We start from the raw sequence: 17,765 nt of genomic DNA on the forward strand, positions 1-17,765 counted from the left end.
GGTCCCTGTCCTTCTTGAACTGAGGGGCCCAGAACTGGACACAATATTCCAGATGCGGTCTCACCAGGGCAGAGTAGAGGGGAAGGAGGACCTCTCTCGACCTACTGACCACCCCCCTTCTAATACACCCCAGGATGCCATTGGCCTTCTTGGCCACAAAGGCACAGTGTTGGCTCATGGTCATCCTGCTGTCCACTAGGACTTCCAGGTCCCTCTCCCCTACACTGCTCTCTAACAGGTCGTTCCCCAACCTATACTGGAACCTGGGGTTGTTCCTGCCCAGATGCAGGACTCTACACTTTCCCTTGTTATATTTCATCAAGTTACTCCCTGCCCAACTCTCCAGCCTGTCCAGGTCTCGCTGGATGGCAGCACAGCCTTCTGGCGTGTCAGCCACTCCTCCCAGCTTAGTGTCATCAGCAAACTTGCTGATAGTACACTCAATTCCCTCATCTAAATCATTGATGAATATATTAAATAATACTGGTCCCAATACTGACCCTTGAGGCACTCCACTAGATACAGGCCTCCAACTAGACTCCGCCCCATAGACTACAACTCTCTGGCTTCTCTCCTTCAGCCAGTTCGCAGTCCACCTCACCACCTGATCATCCAGGCCACACTTCCTCAGTTTAGCTATGAGGATGCTGTGGGAGACTGTGTCAAATGCTTTGCTGAAGTCAAGGTAGACCACGTCCACCGCTCTGCCATCATCCATCCACCGTGTTATTTCCTCCTAAAAGGCTATGAGGTTGGTCAAGCATGACTTCCCCTTGGTAAAGCCATGTTGACTGCCCCTCATAACCCTCTTATCCTTGATATGCCTTAAGATGACATCAAGGATAAGGTGTTCCATCAGTTTCCCAGGGATGGAGGTGAGGCTGACCGGTCTATAGTTACCCGGGTCCTCCTTCTTGCCCTTTTTGAAGACTGGAGTGACATTTGCTTTCCTCCAGTCCTCAGGCACCTCTCCCGTTTCCCAAGACTTGGTAAAGATGATGGAGAGTGGTCTAGCAATGACTTCTGCCAGTTCCCTCAGCACCCACGGGTGCATCCCATCTGGACCCATGGATTTATGGATGTCCAGACTGATCAACTGGTCTCTAACCCATTCCCAGTCTTTTGTCCAGTCATACTTAACAATTACTAAATTCTGCTGTATATTTCCTGTTTAAACACTGGAAACATTATGTACCTCGCTGTACATCTTCAATATTTTCATTACAGTCATTCCAAAAAATGTCTGCTGAACTTCAGAGACATGATCGACAGAACTCAGATTACAGACCAGAAGTCACCTTCCCGCACTTCCTACTTGCAACTCTCTTCCTTTAGTAATGGTCTTGTTCTGCCAATAATTGAAGTAGTCTCTGGCAGCACATCTGAATGTTAGTTTCTTTACTTTAAGTTTAATAGTTTTTCATCTAAAACTGAGAAGTGGGAGGTATCTGGTTCTTTTCTGTTTGCTGAGAGCTATCTGCTTTTGAGTTAAATTATGTGATCTATGAGCTTTTTGGACTCTTTCTGGAGTACAAGAAGATAGATGTGTTATTCTACACCGCATTAAAGTAAACTGAGCGAGACATTCTTAACTGTGGAACTAAAAAGAAGAGCTACTATTTTACATTTATAAATCTACTTCAGACCAAATTAATCTGGTGAGCTCTTGAACCATTTAAATACTAATGAGTAAGTACTCCCAAATGGGAATACACAGGAATCATTTTTCAGATATGATGTTTTGAATAGAAGGAATTCCTGATGCAGGGCTGAGAAACTGGTATCTATTTCATAGAATTCTTAGTGTCGTACTAGCTGCTGACACAAAAATTTCGATTTGCTATCTTAGAAAAAAAAAAAAGAATTCATGATGTTTATTAGCTCTACCCTAAAAATAACCAAATAATTGCACTTTGAGGACAAAATAAATCTGATTTCCAAGCGAAATTTTAGTTAACTTTGTCATGGTAATGGTGTCTACAATGTTTCAGACCAATGGAAGCCTCAGAACTTTAGTGCCTGCATTGTGCAAACCCAGAACAAGTGTTCCATTTCAGCAAACAGAATTTATTTCTGTTTATCTTGCAACTGTTCCTAATCAAGTTAAATTGTAGAATCATAGAATAGAACACACAAGGTTGGAAAGGACCTTAAGATCGTTAAGTTCCAACCCCCCTGCCATGGGCAGGGACACCTCACACTAAACCATGTCACCCAAGGCTCTGTCCAAACTGGCCTTGAAGACAGCCAGGGATGGAGCATTCACAGCTTCCCTGGGCAACCCATTCCAGTGCCTCACCACCCTCACAGTAAAGAATTTCTTCCTTATATCCAATCTAAACTTCCCCTGTTCAAGTTTGAACCCCTTACTCCTTGTCCTATCACTACGGTCCCTAATGAAGAGTCCCTCCTTAGCATCCTTATAGGCCCCCTAAAATCAGATACTGGAAGGCTGCCAGGAGGTCTCCACGCAGCCTTCTCTTCTCCAGGCTGAACAGCCCCAACTTTCTCAGCCTATCTTCATACGGGAGGTGCTCCAGTCCCCTGATCATCCTCGTGGCCCTCCTCTGGACTTGTTCCAACAGTTCCATGTCCTTTTTATGTTGAGGACACCAGAACTGCACACAATACTCCAAGTGAGGTCTCCCGAGAGCAGAGTAGAGGGGCAGGATCACCTCCTTCGACCTGCTGGTCACGCTCCTCTTGATGCAGCCCGGGATACAGTTGGCTTTCTGGGCTGTGAGCGCACACTGAAGCCGGCTCATGTTCATTTTCTCATCAACCAACATCCCCAAGTCCTTCTCTGCAGGGCTGCTCTGAATCTCTTCTCTGCCCAACCTGTAGCTGTGCCTGGGATTGCTCCGACCCAGGTGTACGACCTTGCACTTGTCATGGTTAAACTTCATAAGGTTGGCATCAGCCCACCTCACAAGCGTGTCAAGGTCCCTCTGGATGGCATCCCTTCCCTCCGGCGTATCAACCGAACCACACAGCTTGGTGTCATCGGCAAACTTGCTGAGGGTGCACTCAATCCCACTGTCCATGTCACCGACAAAGATGTTGAACAAGACCGGTCCCAACACCGATCCCTGAGGGACACCACTCGTTACTGGTCTCCAGCCAGACATGGAGCCACTGATCACAACTCTTTGCGTGCGGCCATCCAGCCAGTTCTTTACCCACCGAGTGGTCCACCCATCAAATTGATGTCTCTCCAATTTAGAGACAAGGATGTCGTGTGGGACAGTGTCGAACGCTTTGCACAAGTCCAGGTAGATGACGTCAACTTCTCTGCCCCTGTCCATCAGTTCCATAGCCCCATCATAGAAGGCCACCAAATTGGTCAGGGAGGATTTCCCCTCAGTGAAGCCATGCTGGCTGTCACCAACCACCTCCTTGTTTTTCATGTGCCTTAGCATGCCTTCCAGGAGAATCTGCTCCAAGATTTTGCCAGGCACAGAGGTGAGACTGACTGGTCTGTAATTCCCTGGGTCATCCATTTTCCCCTTCTTGAAAACAGGGGTTATATTTCCCTTTTTCCAGTCGTTGGGAACTTCACCTGACTGCCATGATTTTTCAAATATGATGGCCAGTGGCTTAGCAACTTCATTCGCCAGCTCCTTCAGGACCCATCAGGTCCCACGGACTTGTGTACGTTCAGGTTTTTAAGATGGTCTAGAACCAGATCCTCTCCTACAGTGAGCCCAAGGTCTTCGTTCTTACAGTCCCTGTGTCTGCCTTCCAAGACATGGGTGGTGTGGTCAGAGCATTTGCAGTGAAGATCGAGGCAAAGAAGTCATTAAGAACCTCAGCCTTCTCCAAATGCAGGGTAGCCAGTTCTCCTGATAGCTTCCAGAGAGGGCCTACGTTGTCCCTAGTCTGTCTTTTATTTGCAATGTACCTATAGAATCCCTTCCTGTTATCCTTAACATCTCTAGCCAAGTTTAATTCTAACTGGGCCTTAGCTCTCCTAACCTGGTCCTTAGCTTCCCGGCCAGCATCCCTGTATTCTTCCCAGGCCACCTGTCCTTGCTTCCACCTTTTATAAATTAAGTCATCATTAATCGGATATTCACAATGTAAATGTCCTTACAGTGTTCTGTGCCAATGTAGTTAATCCCTTTTAAATTAGATTTTACAAATAAAAATCTCTGCCCGAATATGAAAATGCAAGTCTTTTTTTTTTTTTTTTTGGAAAGTTTGCAGTTAATAGAGAATAACTTAGATAATGTATTTATTTCTACTTGCATTTGAATTATTCTTTTCTCAGCAAGCCGGTTCTTGCTAAAAGAAACTGAGAAACTTTCAATAGAGAAGTCTTTGGCTCTGAATGGAGAATAGTGCTACCACTTTTTGTCCATGAAAGAGTACCTTGATAATGTGAATACTTGTTTCCACTTATTAGTTTAACTTTTAAATATCAGTTCATTTGTTTTGAATGTGTCATATGTAAGCTTTCAACTCTTTTAACTATAAAATACTGTTCCTGCTTGTTTTTATTAACATAGTGCTACTTTTCATAGCTGTCTAAAAATAATTGTTGAAAGCAGAAGGAGCATTAAGTGGATATAGGCAAATGGTTATGTTAAAATGTTTTTCACTAATTTCTTTGCTTCTGCTCTTATAGTCTAATCAGTCTTTTTGTTTTTCAAGGAGTCTTCCTGAACACTGTTTCTCCTGGAAACAGTCACAGATCTTAGTCCCAGTTGGAACTGTTGGTAACCTTGGCCATTATGCAAAATACTGTAAGCAAGGGTTAGGGCTGTATGAAAGGAGATGATGCTTCATTAGTAGAGGATCAGACAACTGACCTTAAAGGGAACTGCTCAGAATTAAAAATTGGGGCTAAATCTTATCTTAAATCCCCACACTGGGAAAGTTCAGATGTATCACTGAAATGTATATGCATATTTAAGGTTTATCTTTCCATCAACAAAAAGGGAAAGTGTTTGTTCTAACTTGACTTTAGTTCTTTGTAAAAATGGTAAAAATAAACTTTGTATAATTGGCTTTCAAGGAGAGAGCGCTAACTCTTCCTGACCTTACTGTACTGTGACCTGGTTTTAAGATAGAGGCTAACAATCCACCTTGTTAAAATCAAAGATAAAACTCAAAGGCCTGGAAACATTCTAGGATTCAGCTAGACTTAACAGATAGGTCTGGCATCAGTCACAACCCTTAATGGAGGGCTAAGCCTTCTTATTAGGGATGTGCCTAAGGGAGATTCCCTGAGTGATTGTATCTTGCCCATTGTACATTAGCCATGTCTGTCACATGGAAAAAGGAAAACTGAAAAGATTCTTCGCAATGCAATGATTTGAGGTGTTCATGTTAGTGGAGGAATTTTTACTTGCTAACAAAAGGGTTTGATTTCAAAGGGGTTTTTTTGTGGGGTTTTTTTAGTTGATTTTGGGGTTGGTTTGTGTGTCTTGGGGTTTTGTTTTTCTCTTTTTGGTTTTGTTTGTTTGGTTGGTTTGTTTTTAAGGCAGTGCAATTCAGTTTCCAGGTTTCTGTCTGGATCTCTATGATCTATACTTTCCCCTCCTCTAAAGCAGTTACTTAAATGAATGGAGCTAAATAGAAGAGAGGGAACAGATGGATGTGTCAGTCTGGTAAACCTGGGGGCAATTTGTGCCTAAGAGGCAGAACAACCACACTCAGCAAATGTAGGGAGGAGAGGATGCTTATTTAATGGGGACCTGTAACACATCTAGCTGAAGTAGCCACTGTTCCCTGAGAGGCTGGATCAAAGCTGGTACTCCAAGCTCCTGACACCTGCTTTCCTTCGTTCCTGACTATCTACTAGTTGTTGTGTCTGCTGGTTGTTCCTGTGCAGTAGAATAGTGCCTGCACGATAACAGTTCTTACAGACAACTGTAGTGGTTTGCAAGAGTCTGCAGCAAAAGGCAGACTTGAAGTCTTCCCGTTTTCCTCAATACTTTTCTTCATCTAGTTTCCTCAACATAAGACCCTCAGATACACTAAACAGTTTACCTAGGGACATTAAGCTAGTTTGGATTGTCTTTTCACCATGTTACTTGGAAATATTCCACTTGCCTTGCTTCTATTCAATTGTTTTTTAGACGTGTGCCCAAACAAAACAAATACAATCAAAATCTGTGTGTCTTCCCTGTATGCCTTCTGGTAAGTTTATGATGCTGACACATCATTTCTTCCCAAGGACTGCAGCCTTGTGCCTTTCTCACATAGGCAGCTCTCCTTCTTCAGGGCCACACTTCACTATGGCAGGATTTTATTATTAGTAGTATTATGATTATTTGCTTGGTTTATTAGCAAATAAAGTTTGATTACTCATTGTGTATTCCATGCTGTGCAGATTTCTCCTGTGTTTTTATATTTCACATTTAAATCTGTTGATTGTATGACACCCTCCCAAGGGACTCTCAATAACGTGTGAGGTTTACTTGGCTAGTGCTTTTGTATTCCTGTTGTTGTAGAACTCAGCCTTTGGAATAGTGTTCTCTCTATTTTTGTGGAGGTTTTTGTAGTATCTCATGGCCCAAATTAAGAAATAAAGCTTAGGTTGCACATATGATGGAAACATGGCATAGGTCACAGTGTCAGCAAAGAAATGTGAGAAAACTAGAACCTGGAAAAGATTTTGGAAGAACTTTGATTCTCCATGTTTCTCCTCCAACCTGCACTGACCTCTTCTGCACAGCAGTTTTTACTTGTTATTTGCTCAGCTAAACATTGTCTCATATGTGTACTGAAAGATTTTTTAAGTTCTGTATCAGAGCCTTGAGCCTGCAATGCCTTATGTCTGTCTTCCTAAACAACTGTCTGGACCCTACTGGCCTGCCTATAGGCATGTGAGCATAATCAGCTTTAGGTTTAATGCCCAAATCCTAAGCTTTTTGTGCCTTTTCCATGCCTCTCAGTGCGTCTGCAGTTCTTAAAATTAGTAGATGCCTAGTTCTAGTTGGCAATCTTCAAGCCCTACTGCCGTAAAACATTGAAACAATAAGAAGTCCATTTAATGACTATGTTAATGGTTTCTCCAGTTCCACCTTCTAGTATCTGACCAAATTCTAGCTCCTGGTGCCCTGAATGGTACTGCAGTATCAGTCCCATGGATCTCCAAGTTGATGCATTGATGGACGGAATCTGTAGTTTTGATGTAAAAAAAATGCATGGAAGAGAAAAATACTTTTTTCTCTTTCTCTTTTGCAGTGGCAGTTTACTGAACCCATAAAAAGTCAGAACATGTCAACTTGGCAAGGTCTGTTTGCCTTTGTTTTCTGTATAGGCTTTATTACCCAATCAACTGCGCAAGCAGAGAAGGTAGAGGTGACCTGCAGCTAGTGATTTCCAAATAGCCTTTACTCATGGCCAAGGCCACCAACAAACACACATTTAATTTTATTAACTTTCTTAGAATAGTAGCACGTGCAAGGTCAGATGTGCTGCTGTCTATGCACAAGCACAATAACTGAGTAGTTGTTAAATGCTGCTACAATAATGAGACGTATTTATTATGTAGAAAACATTTTGCTAATAACCTTAAGTCTACTTTTAGATGAATAAACCAGTCTCTTTTCTGTAGAGTAACAATGTGATAGTCAATAATATGGTTTTTTTTAATATATTCAGAACATTTTGTGTAGTAGCAGTAGCATTATAAAGAGCTTGTCTACTTCCTGCAAGACAGGATAAAAAATCTTTAACCGTACTATCAGATAGGAAAAACTTCTTTGGATTAGGGTTTTACAGATGAAACCAAGCAGGGATTGCCAAAGCTGCTGGTCTGATGAAATGAGAGTAATCTTCAAGAATGAACTATATTATTGTTTGGTCAATCCATGGAGATTCTGCCAGTAACTTGTGATTTTCAATAAAAGGAAAGTGTAAGGCTTTAAAGAGAAGCTTGAATATACTTCATAGCTGAAGGCCAGACTTGAAAGTTAGTTAAGCAATTGATATGCAGCTGCTAATATCAGTAGAGCCCACTTTTCCTTTCTGGTTTGCCCCTACACAGAGCAGTTGATTACAAACACGATGCAAGTTGGTCACAGCAAATCATTAGGGATAGATTTTTTTCTTTTTTCTTTAGTTTGTCATTCTGAGAGGGGAACAGATTGTGATCTCTAGGATTGTAAACTCTACCAGGTATTTCTTCTAGAAAAGCTTCAACAGATGTGATCATCAAAGATGCTTCCTTCTCACTCCAGCTGTCATTGCACTCGCAGAGCTTGTGGTCTACGTTTCCCATGCAGATGGCTACCTGTCTTTCATTCATGTCAGGCTTTTGTTTTGTGTTGTTGCCTGCTTGAGCATCTCTCACTGAAACCGAGGAAGTCTTCTGACAACATATTTTCATTCTGTACTCTCAGGATCTCATCTGTTATGTTACACGTCATCCATTTTATTTGGTCTTCTGCAGCTAATGCTGCTGCTTGAGTCCCGAGTTGCTTGGGTGGCTAATTAGGCCAATATGTAGCAGTTTATTTGCTGCTGAAAAATTACCTTCTTGAGGATAGATCATAATAGTTTGCATCCAAAGATTCACCTTCTTTCTGAGAGACAGGTTTTTGTGCATATCTAAGAAATAATTTGGAAGACATTGAAGCGAAAGAAAGGAAAAAAACTTTTCCTCAACTCAGTAGTGGAATGTTGTCACATTTGATGCAAAAATCACTAATGGATTCTGCTTTCTATGCTTTCTGAACTTCCTTTTTTTTGCCACAGCTAAGCTAAATTTTTCATATTAAATTTCTTTTGTGTTGCTTCTCCATTGTCACTGCTCTGAAGGTGTTGATGTCTGGATGTTTCTCAGCCCTAGTCTAGTCACAATAAAAGCTTTTAATCTGTATGTAGGTAAGATTTGCACTGGAAGCATGAGCCTATTCCCTTACTCAGTGAGTTAAAATACTGTGAGCACAGGGGATCTTTATAGTGAGGTACCATAGTGGACGTAAGAAGTGAATGGTAACCACAGAGGACCTTGGTTAGCATGAGAGGGGTGGCGGCTCATTCTCACAGCAATATATTATTATGGACTTCATTTTTCCCCATTGCTTTTCTGTCTTTTGCATGCTAGAACTTTCCTCTCTCTTTCCTCGCCATTTTTGACTATGTGAATGATTATCACCTTTAACCTAAGTTGAGAGCACTTTGGCAGTATTGCCAGCTCCCATGGTTTCATCCCAGTAATGGGATGATAGCTGTCATTGCATCTGATCTGTCAACCCATGACATGACAAAGGCTGCAGATACTGCAACCTAGCTGTGGGAGAACTTCCCCTTTATATCTTTCTTCTCTTTTTTTCTCTTGTTTCTCTGCTTCCTAAAGCATAACAGCCAGACTGGATTGCTGCAGAAGTCAGCAAGACTTTGTTCCTTTTCCTGTGAGCTAATGGGGTTTTCTAGATGAGGAATTTAAAAGGAAAACAACAAAAAAAGCTCCAGTAGCAAGACGTGATTCTGCTTATGAACCTCCTCCTGTGAGCGATGCATCAGTCCCTTGAAGCTTTTCCTACCCTGCTGCAGCACCAAGACTGGGGTAAAAGAGGAGGCATGAATCATGGAATAATCTAGGTTGAAAGCAAACCCTTGTTCATCTGTACCCTAGGGTTCTTTCACCCTACTCTCCAGACTTACTAAGGGACAAACAAACCTGTTTGCATTAAAACTCATGATAGTACAGGATATCTGTGGAGTTTCAGGTGTGAAATATGGAATATGAGCTAATGAATTAAGCTTCACCAAGGGCAAGTCCTGCCTAACCAACCTAGTGCCTGTTTAAGATTCAGATTTATATTACTGAGGTTGTCATTTAGGGTAGAATGTAATCTCTACCGAGAAGATCTTTCCAGGTGTCTTCAGGTTTCTTTAAAGTTCTTCCTTTGAATGATGAATGTAATTACTTTCTGAGGTTTTGGGAAGAGAGTGATGATGGAGGCAGATTTTACTTGCACCAATGTGCCCAGTGAGACAGGCTCTTTTTTCCTTCTGTAAGTAAAGATTGTTCTCTATTGCTTTATATTAAGCAAGCTAATTAATAATATTTTCATGTTTATACGAAACATCTGCAGCATCAAACATAAATATGGAGCAGCTTATCAGAATAAACAGCAAACAAAACGAATAGTATTATAAAATGAAAGTCAGTGTCTTTCATTTATGATTACAAACTTGGATATGCCTTCTCTGTTATATCTTAAACAAATAAGATGCAGCTTTGCACCTGAACTTTTACTGTAGAAGGGTTGTGCAACATGCATCTCACCCACTGGTTTGAACATTATGGCTGTGATAGTCATGAGACACTGCATAACAAAATTTAGCGTCAGCAGACGGGAGCATTTCTTTTGATGGATCCATAGTTGCACATATAGCAATGGATAGAAACTCATTCTAAGTCTCTGCCCCACTACATCTCTTCTGTGACTTCAAGTTAATAGAAATAGACAAAGGCACTTCCTGCCCTTATAACAAAAGTTATAGAGGAGGCTTTCAAGAGCAGTACATGCTGGTTTCTCTTACTGTGGTGGAAGTTTTAGATTAAGTTCCTGCTGATGTTGGTGAGACTCAAAGCAAACCAATGCCAAGTGTCTTGGGGAATGTTCGCTGTGTAAGAACTCCAAAGAAGTGGCTCATAAATGTTTTCAAAATAAAATGCTATCTGAGTCTACATAGATTTCAATATATGAATGCATGGTAGGAGAAAGTTAACAAGTCTATAGTTAAAATGGAAAAAGCAGAAGTTTTAGTTACTAGGGAAGCTATGAAAGTCATTAAATTCCAGAAGAGTTGGATGATAGCCATTTAGCAGATCTGACCTAAGTAAAATGTGTCAGAATCTTCAACAAACCAAAACATTGTGATAGCCAGTACAGATCAGATGAAACAAAGTGCTATGCTTTCCATCTTTTAATCCTTTAACTTGAAACAATTTTAAAATTAAAGAACTTTTTAAATGGGAAGGAAACAAAAATCTGTCATTTTGAGTACAACAAAAGGAAAGAATTAATTTGCTTATTTCTAATCCCAGTGATTCAGGAAATACACACGCCATAAAACTGTTTTGATTTACTACAATTTGCATTTTTTTCCCCAAAAGTTGTTGGCCAGAGTGTTTTGCCAGATTTGTGCAATCTTGACTCTCTTAGCTTATGCATAAATTACATGGTATGATGCCTAAACCAAGAACACTGTCTCTCTCTTGTTTCAGACTGTAATTGAGAGCAAAAGTTTCCAGGACAGGTTTATTATTTTATATAATTCATAGCTATTGTTCTGTAGAAATCAAAATTTGTTTTAAAAGCTGATGACCAAAACTGCATTCAAAGCCTGAATTTCTTTGACAGTCCTTGAAAGTCTTTGAATGGGTTGAGTTCATATATTAAGACACTTAAATGTAGGTATATACCTGTATGCATTTGCACATGAGCAAGGTGCCCAACTCCCATCCTATGTGGTGGAAGTTTAGGGCTTGATCAGGCTGCTATCCCACAGTCAGATCCTGGAAGCCTTTTGGTCCCTGAAGACATCATGAAGTCAACAGATTTGACACTTGACTTACAGGACTCACATGTATGTATGAAGGTGGATTACATGTGATAACACAGGGCATTTCAGATGGCTCTAGATACCTGTGTGAGGACAAATGGGTCAACCCTCTCGTTAGTGACATCATTTCAGTTTAGAGATTTATTTGGTTTACCCTAAAGTAGTCAGGCATAGTTTGGCAGCTGCTTGTGTTCAGCTGTCTGCATGTACTGATCACATCTCTGCTGGCTATATGGGAAGTTTGGAAACCTAGTTCATGTATGGACATGATACACATAGGTTTCTTAACCTGTGAGCTGACTCTCACTCTATCATTCTCAAAATGGGACTTTACACTATTTTTTTATTGTATTTTTCTCTATCCTTTGGTAGCACAATTCAGTATTTTATTTTTCATACTATAACATAAATTATTTTCATCTATGTATGTGACACCGAATTTTTGCCTCTTCCTTGTATGCTTATCATATATTAATTACAAAACTCTTCATTACCCTGAAGCTAGGGGCTTGAAGTAAAGGCTGTTAACTTATGCAAAACACCTGCCTCAGAAAAATTAAAATTATCCCCTAGATAAGCATAGCAGGCAGTGAAAATTCTGTATTTCATCAGTTACTTCTTGTTGCCCAGCGTGTTTTTGACATTATGGAAGTTGTAATAATGGTTCTATGATGCTGGTGCAGTTTGTATACTGGGCATGACGTGCTGTGGTACAGAATACCCCTTTGGGTCAAGTGTCCTGTCTCTACTCCCTTGCAACTTCTTGTTCCCCTCCTCACTGGCAGAGCATGAGACACTGAAAAGTCCTTGACCAGGATAAGCATTACCTATCAACAACTAAAACATCGGTGTGTTACCAGTGTTATTCTCAGACTAAAGCTGAAACACAGCACTGCACCAGCTACTAAGAGGGAGAAAAATACCTGTTACAGCTGAACCCAGGACAGTGGTTTACTGGTAGTCCTTTGCACAAAGGTTCAAGGCTGCTTGATGGTGCAGTTTGGTGTACCGATCTTTAGCGATAGCTGTAGTAGTGGAACACCTTAATAAGAGCTGTTCAAGGCCACTTTCCAAGGCTGAACATTATCACCTAATAGCTTTGATCAGAGTGGTAGCAAATATTTGCATAAGAACATGCATTTGGATTCAGTCTGCTGTATTTTGTTTACAGCAGTAACTGTTTGGAATATGGTCTGTCTGAGGTTTACTCTGGAAATTGAGGTTCATGGTTTCCACTAAACCAGCATTCTTACTGGACTCTCCTCCTGTCCTTGTGACTCCATCCTATCATATCTCCTGAGAGTCACTCTGTCACTCCTTCCCTAGCCATTCTCCTGACAAGACAGTCATCCAAATGCTCCCTTCTTGCACTTTAGCAATTTTGCAGTGCTGTCCTGTCCTGCTACATCAATTAGTACTTTTGGTGCAAAGGTTGTTTATCTATACTGGGATTCCTCCTCCCTTGCCTTCTCCTGCATCCTTTATAGCACCAAAGACAAACTGCTCTTTTTCCACTTTCAAGGAGCTTCATAGCTTTAATCCTCACGTAAGTGTCACCTGGTACTAACTGTCTAATTCTCATGTTTTAGATCTGACTAGATCGAAATGCTTTAGTGTCAGAGATAAACTTGACATTAACCAACCTGTGGGTCTCTTCAGACCACTAGCTAGCATGTGCTGGCAACACTTGCCCTCCTCTAGAAAATACTCGTGTGGCAAGATGAGGCTGGCCCGTCAGCCCTTGCCTCTGCCTGTGCAGGAGCCTCAGCAGTTAGCTTGGGTCTTCTGAATTGTAACCAGGTGTCTACCTTCTGGCATTGCAATGCCTCCACTAGGAACCCAATGTCAGCATATGCAGATAGCTCTGCAATGTAGCATATCTCTGTGTATCTGTATTTGCACCCATGGCATCTGGCTATGGTTTCTGCAGATTCTGCAGAATTCCTAATACTTTCTCATTTCACCAGATTTCAGGAAAAGTCCTTTGACTGTAGGCTCTTTACAGACACAGGTGAATCTCTCTAATTCCAGACATGCAACTTCAATGGACATTTGTTTTGGTCTGTTTACACAGGTTTGCTGTGTCTAAATGTTATCTGTAAGAAGCTAATGTACCAGAAGTCTAAGGCACAGTTAACAGAACTCATATAATTTACTCTTGCTTGCACCATTAACAGTTTCCCCTGTCATTTTTTTCACATCAGCTTTTAACCCTCATAAGGACATTATTCCTTGTTCCAAATTCTTATATCTAGGAAATAAAATAGGCATGAAATGAGTCCATTCAAGGTGGAAGATTTATTTTTAGAAAGCTCCCCCTTGACTCTTTGCCTTTCCTGAGGCTTCACTTTCTTGGACAGAGCAGTCGAGATTAAATGTCACACAAAGCAGATAGATAGGAAGTCTTTCCCTCAGTGTAAGGAGCAATTATCATTAAAGGGAGCAAAGCAGAGGTCACCATAGGTCAGGAAGGCCCAGTTCTCTTGCCCACTGATGCGACTCTTTGGCCAATGTTCCTCATCCTGTGCTTCAAGCCAGCCATGCAAGCTCATAGTGGGAGTGACAGAGCTTTCACAGGCACCAAATGTTTGTATCTGTCCACAGTCCTCTTGCAGGCTCTGATTTACCTTTGAGGCGCTCCATGTGATATAGGCCAGATGTCCGTACAGAGCATGGCTGAGAATGAGCAGGGGAGCTGGCACTGATCTCTCTATAGGCTGAGCAAAAGGTGAGACTGGCCGTGGCCCAGCTGGCACGGGCACATCACAAGGGTGCAAGGATTGGGCCCTGCACTCCTACCAGCAAGTGCTTCACACAGGGTATTCACCAGCAGCTAATGCGAGGACAGGGGCCTCTCAAAGCCCTGAAGAACCTGACAGAAAACCAGTTGTTTCTTGAAAAGCGCTGAGCATGTATGGGTTGAGCACCTCTGAGGGCACACACATTACTCAGGTGACTTACAGAAGTCCCGAGGAAGCTCCACTCATGCTTGCCTTACTCCTGAACAAAGCAGACCTCTTGCCATACTCCTGGGTGAAGTGGACCTCTGTCTGACCTTCTCCATTCTATGGTCTTTAATGATGTCCTTGTGGATGTTTCTGTGTCTCAAGTCTGCAGTTACTGGAGACAGTGAGACATTTAAACCCTTTCCAATTGACTATTACACAAATGTCACTAAGAAATGATCTCATGTCTCCTCATACTAAAGAGCTCTCAGGAGTGATACAGTCAGCCAAGGTGTTCTAATCTTGCAAACCCTCTATGCAATGCTGCTATCTGATGAGGTGGCTTTCAGAAGTTACTGTCATCTTCAGCAAGATAAGTAGTGTCTGCAGGATCTTATTATTGGTGAGTTATGTAAAATGAACTTTTAATTTTAAAATCTGTGGCTCTTCAGTGCATTGCTCTGAAGTGACCTCTCACTCCTTTCATGACACATGGACCACTGAAGATCATTTGAAGTGTGTCCCACAGTGTTGTTTTTCTTGGCAGAAAACAAAGTCAACAACAGTTAGCAAGGTGGGTATTTACATTGACAGCAGTCCATTTAGCAGTATGTAACCTTTTTATTGTTTAATTCTAAGGTTATTACAAGGCAATGATTGCTTTTACCACCAAATCTACTGTATGCAGGTAGGTGACAAGGGACAGAATGTAGGCACAGTTATGATCAAGCCCCCTCTGTGTGCTGTTTAACTGTGTTGACTTTATGGTAGTGTAAATGAGAACAGATTTTGGCCCTATCTTCAGGCTGCTGACATGCGACTGTAGCACTCTGTGCAGTTCATAAGTGGTAAATTCCTATTTATGCTGCTACAGCTATCCATTTACACCAAGACCATGAATAATATCTTTTGGAGCACTCCATTGACAACTGAGCTACGGTTATCACTAAATTTTATTTCATGCTTTCAGAAAAGGATATCCCATGACTTTTCCTCTTTTTCCTTCCTCTTTACTTCTTTTTTTCTCTTCAGAAACTTGTGTGAAAGGTCTTGCACCAGTTCACCCTGATATTTCTACAGTAAAATACAAGAACTGTTCAAGAAGTTCAGGTAGGGGTTGAAAATCTCTTCTCAAACCTGCAGTCACCAAACCCGCTGATGACAAGCTGAAGAGTGACTGCCTGAATTAGTGGCAGCTCTGCTACTAGGTGCCTACAGTTTTTCTTCTGTTGGAGCCCAGAAGTGCTGCAGTTTTGACTGAGAAGAGCCACGCTTTGCACACAGCTTTGGACCTCAGCCTATCAGAATCCACAGACCAGGAGGTCCTCTCCCTTTGCCATTGGGTAGCTCCTCAAAGCAAGTCCCCACATAGTGCAATGGCAACTTCCTTTTAACATTTGAGTAGGATGGTTTCAGCTTCAGCCTGTCAAGCAGTTGAATGGAGCAGCCTGATGGAGGCAGATGACTCTGCCTGGGGTAGTTCTACATGACCCCTAACAACCAGCAAAAGCTTCTCTTGAGGTAGTTTCTCTGTGGATGAACCCCAGCTGGTGAACAACAGCTATGGCCAGCGTGGTTTCAGACATGTAAAACTGTATTCTGATAAACTGTCTTGTTTCATTAGCAAGGTCATCATGTTACCTCCAAGAACTCCATGATGAGGTAAAATTTCTTCTAGCCAGAAAACTGCAAAGCACTTAACACTGCCTAGATCTCATCTGCTCAGTCAAAATGCCTCCTTCTGCTGGGTTATGAGCCACCTGCTCTCAATCAGATGCCTTTGTCTTGCTCTTAATCCCAAGATCACTTTGCAGAGGCACCTAGATAGCCCCAAGCAGAGCTCATGTGAGTCCAAAAAAGCTTGAGTACTTAAACTCCTTGGTGTGCCTAATCTATAATGTGCTTGTAATCTTCCTCAGGTGGTACCTCTTGCTCTTACTCACCCTTTATAGGACAACCACAGTGTCAGAATCATTGCCTGCAGTGTAGGATGGACTAGATTTAGTACCCTCCTCTACCTCAGGGGCTCCAATCCCATATTAAAAGTTAATCTTTTCTCAGCTAAGAGAGCACTTTAGCTGTAAGGGTACCATCAGGGAGTCATGGAAATTGTCCTGTTGATTCTGTTCAAGGCTACAGATACCTGAGAAAAGGCATGAATCCCTGAGCTAACCTAATGGTTAGGGTTCTCACCTGAGGGTAGAGGTCTTTGCCCCCCTTCTGCTCATATATCTTTACACATTCTACCTAGTAAGAATGTAATGTGAAATACTCACGCAACCCATGGCACAGCCTGCCTTCCCAAAAACCTGCATCTGCCCAATATTTTTATAATTGCTCTTACGGTCTTTAGTCTTACTTTTTTTGGTCTTCTGTCTTAGAAAAAGTATTGGTCTTAGGAGAGACACTATAGAGAACTGCCCTGTTACAACCCTGTGGTTGTCCATGACCCTGGCAAGGCAGATGACTATTGATTGCTGAAGTATTTGATAACATTAGCTGAGGCATAGCAGTCACGGACCTTGTACTCTTTTCTCCCCTTACTTGCATCTGCGTGACCCTGGTAACAGGAGTTTAACTGAGGTAGCAGCCATGGCAGCAAACCAAAATGCTTGTATATAGCCCAATTTTAAAAAAGAAGAAATCCTTATCCAAAACCGTTCAAACTGTTCATCTGTATGCCTTTTGTCATGAACTGGAAGTGCAGTCAGGGGGTTATACTGGATCTTTTCAGCTTCATAACACTAGGTCAGCATTAAAAATTGTCATTGCTCTGCAGAGTTCCCTGAAGACATACTGCTATACCCCCTTGGTAAACAATTTCAGAACTGGGCAGAAAGAGCTGGTTGTCTCTGTTGTTTTATACACTCAATATCAATCTGCAGGTTATGGGTCCAGCCATCCATGGAGAATTGCCAGCAATCTTCCATGTTTTTCTTACACTTGGATAGCTGAAAGTCAGATCAGCTCTAGGAGCTACTGAATACTCGAATTTCTCATAGACCAAGGGAGACAAAAGAAGACATTAAACCACAGTCTGGAGCAGTCAGTTTGAAGGAGACAAGAGGATGTAAAAGAAGTCTTAAATTTTGAGGGAACCCAGAATTGGTTTAGCAGTATTCTTCTTGTCTTTTGTTTTATGCTATTTCAATTCTGTGTTGAATTCCTTTTCATCAAGGAAGGGTATTTTGCTTAAATTGTTGCATAGCTTTGCTACCCTCCAAAATGGGTCTTTTAAGCAGGATTTGTTTAAGAAAGGGGGAGTAGATACTCTAATGTTAATAATAT

Source organism: Psittacula echo (genome assembly GCF_963264785.1).
Source record: "Psittacula echo genome assembly, chromosome: 2".
Taxonomy (NCBI): Eukaryota; Metazoa; Chordata; class Aves; order Psittaciformes; family Psittacidae; genus Psittacula; species Psittacula echo.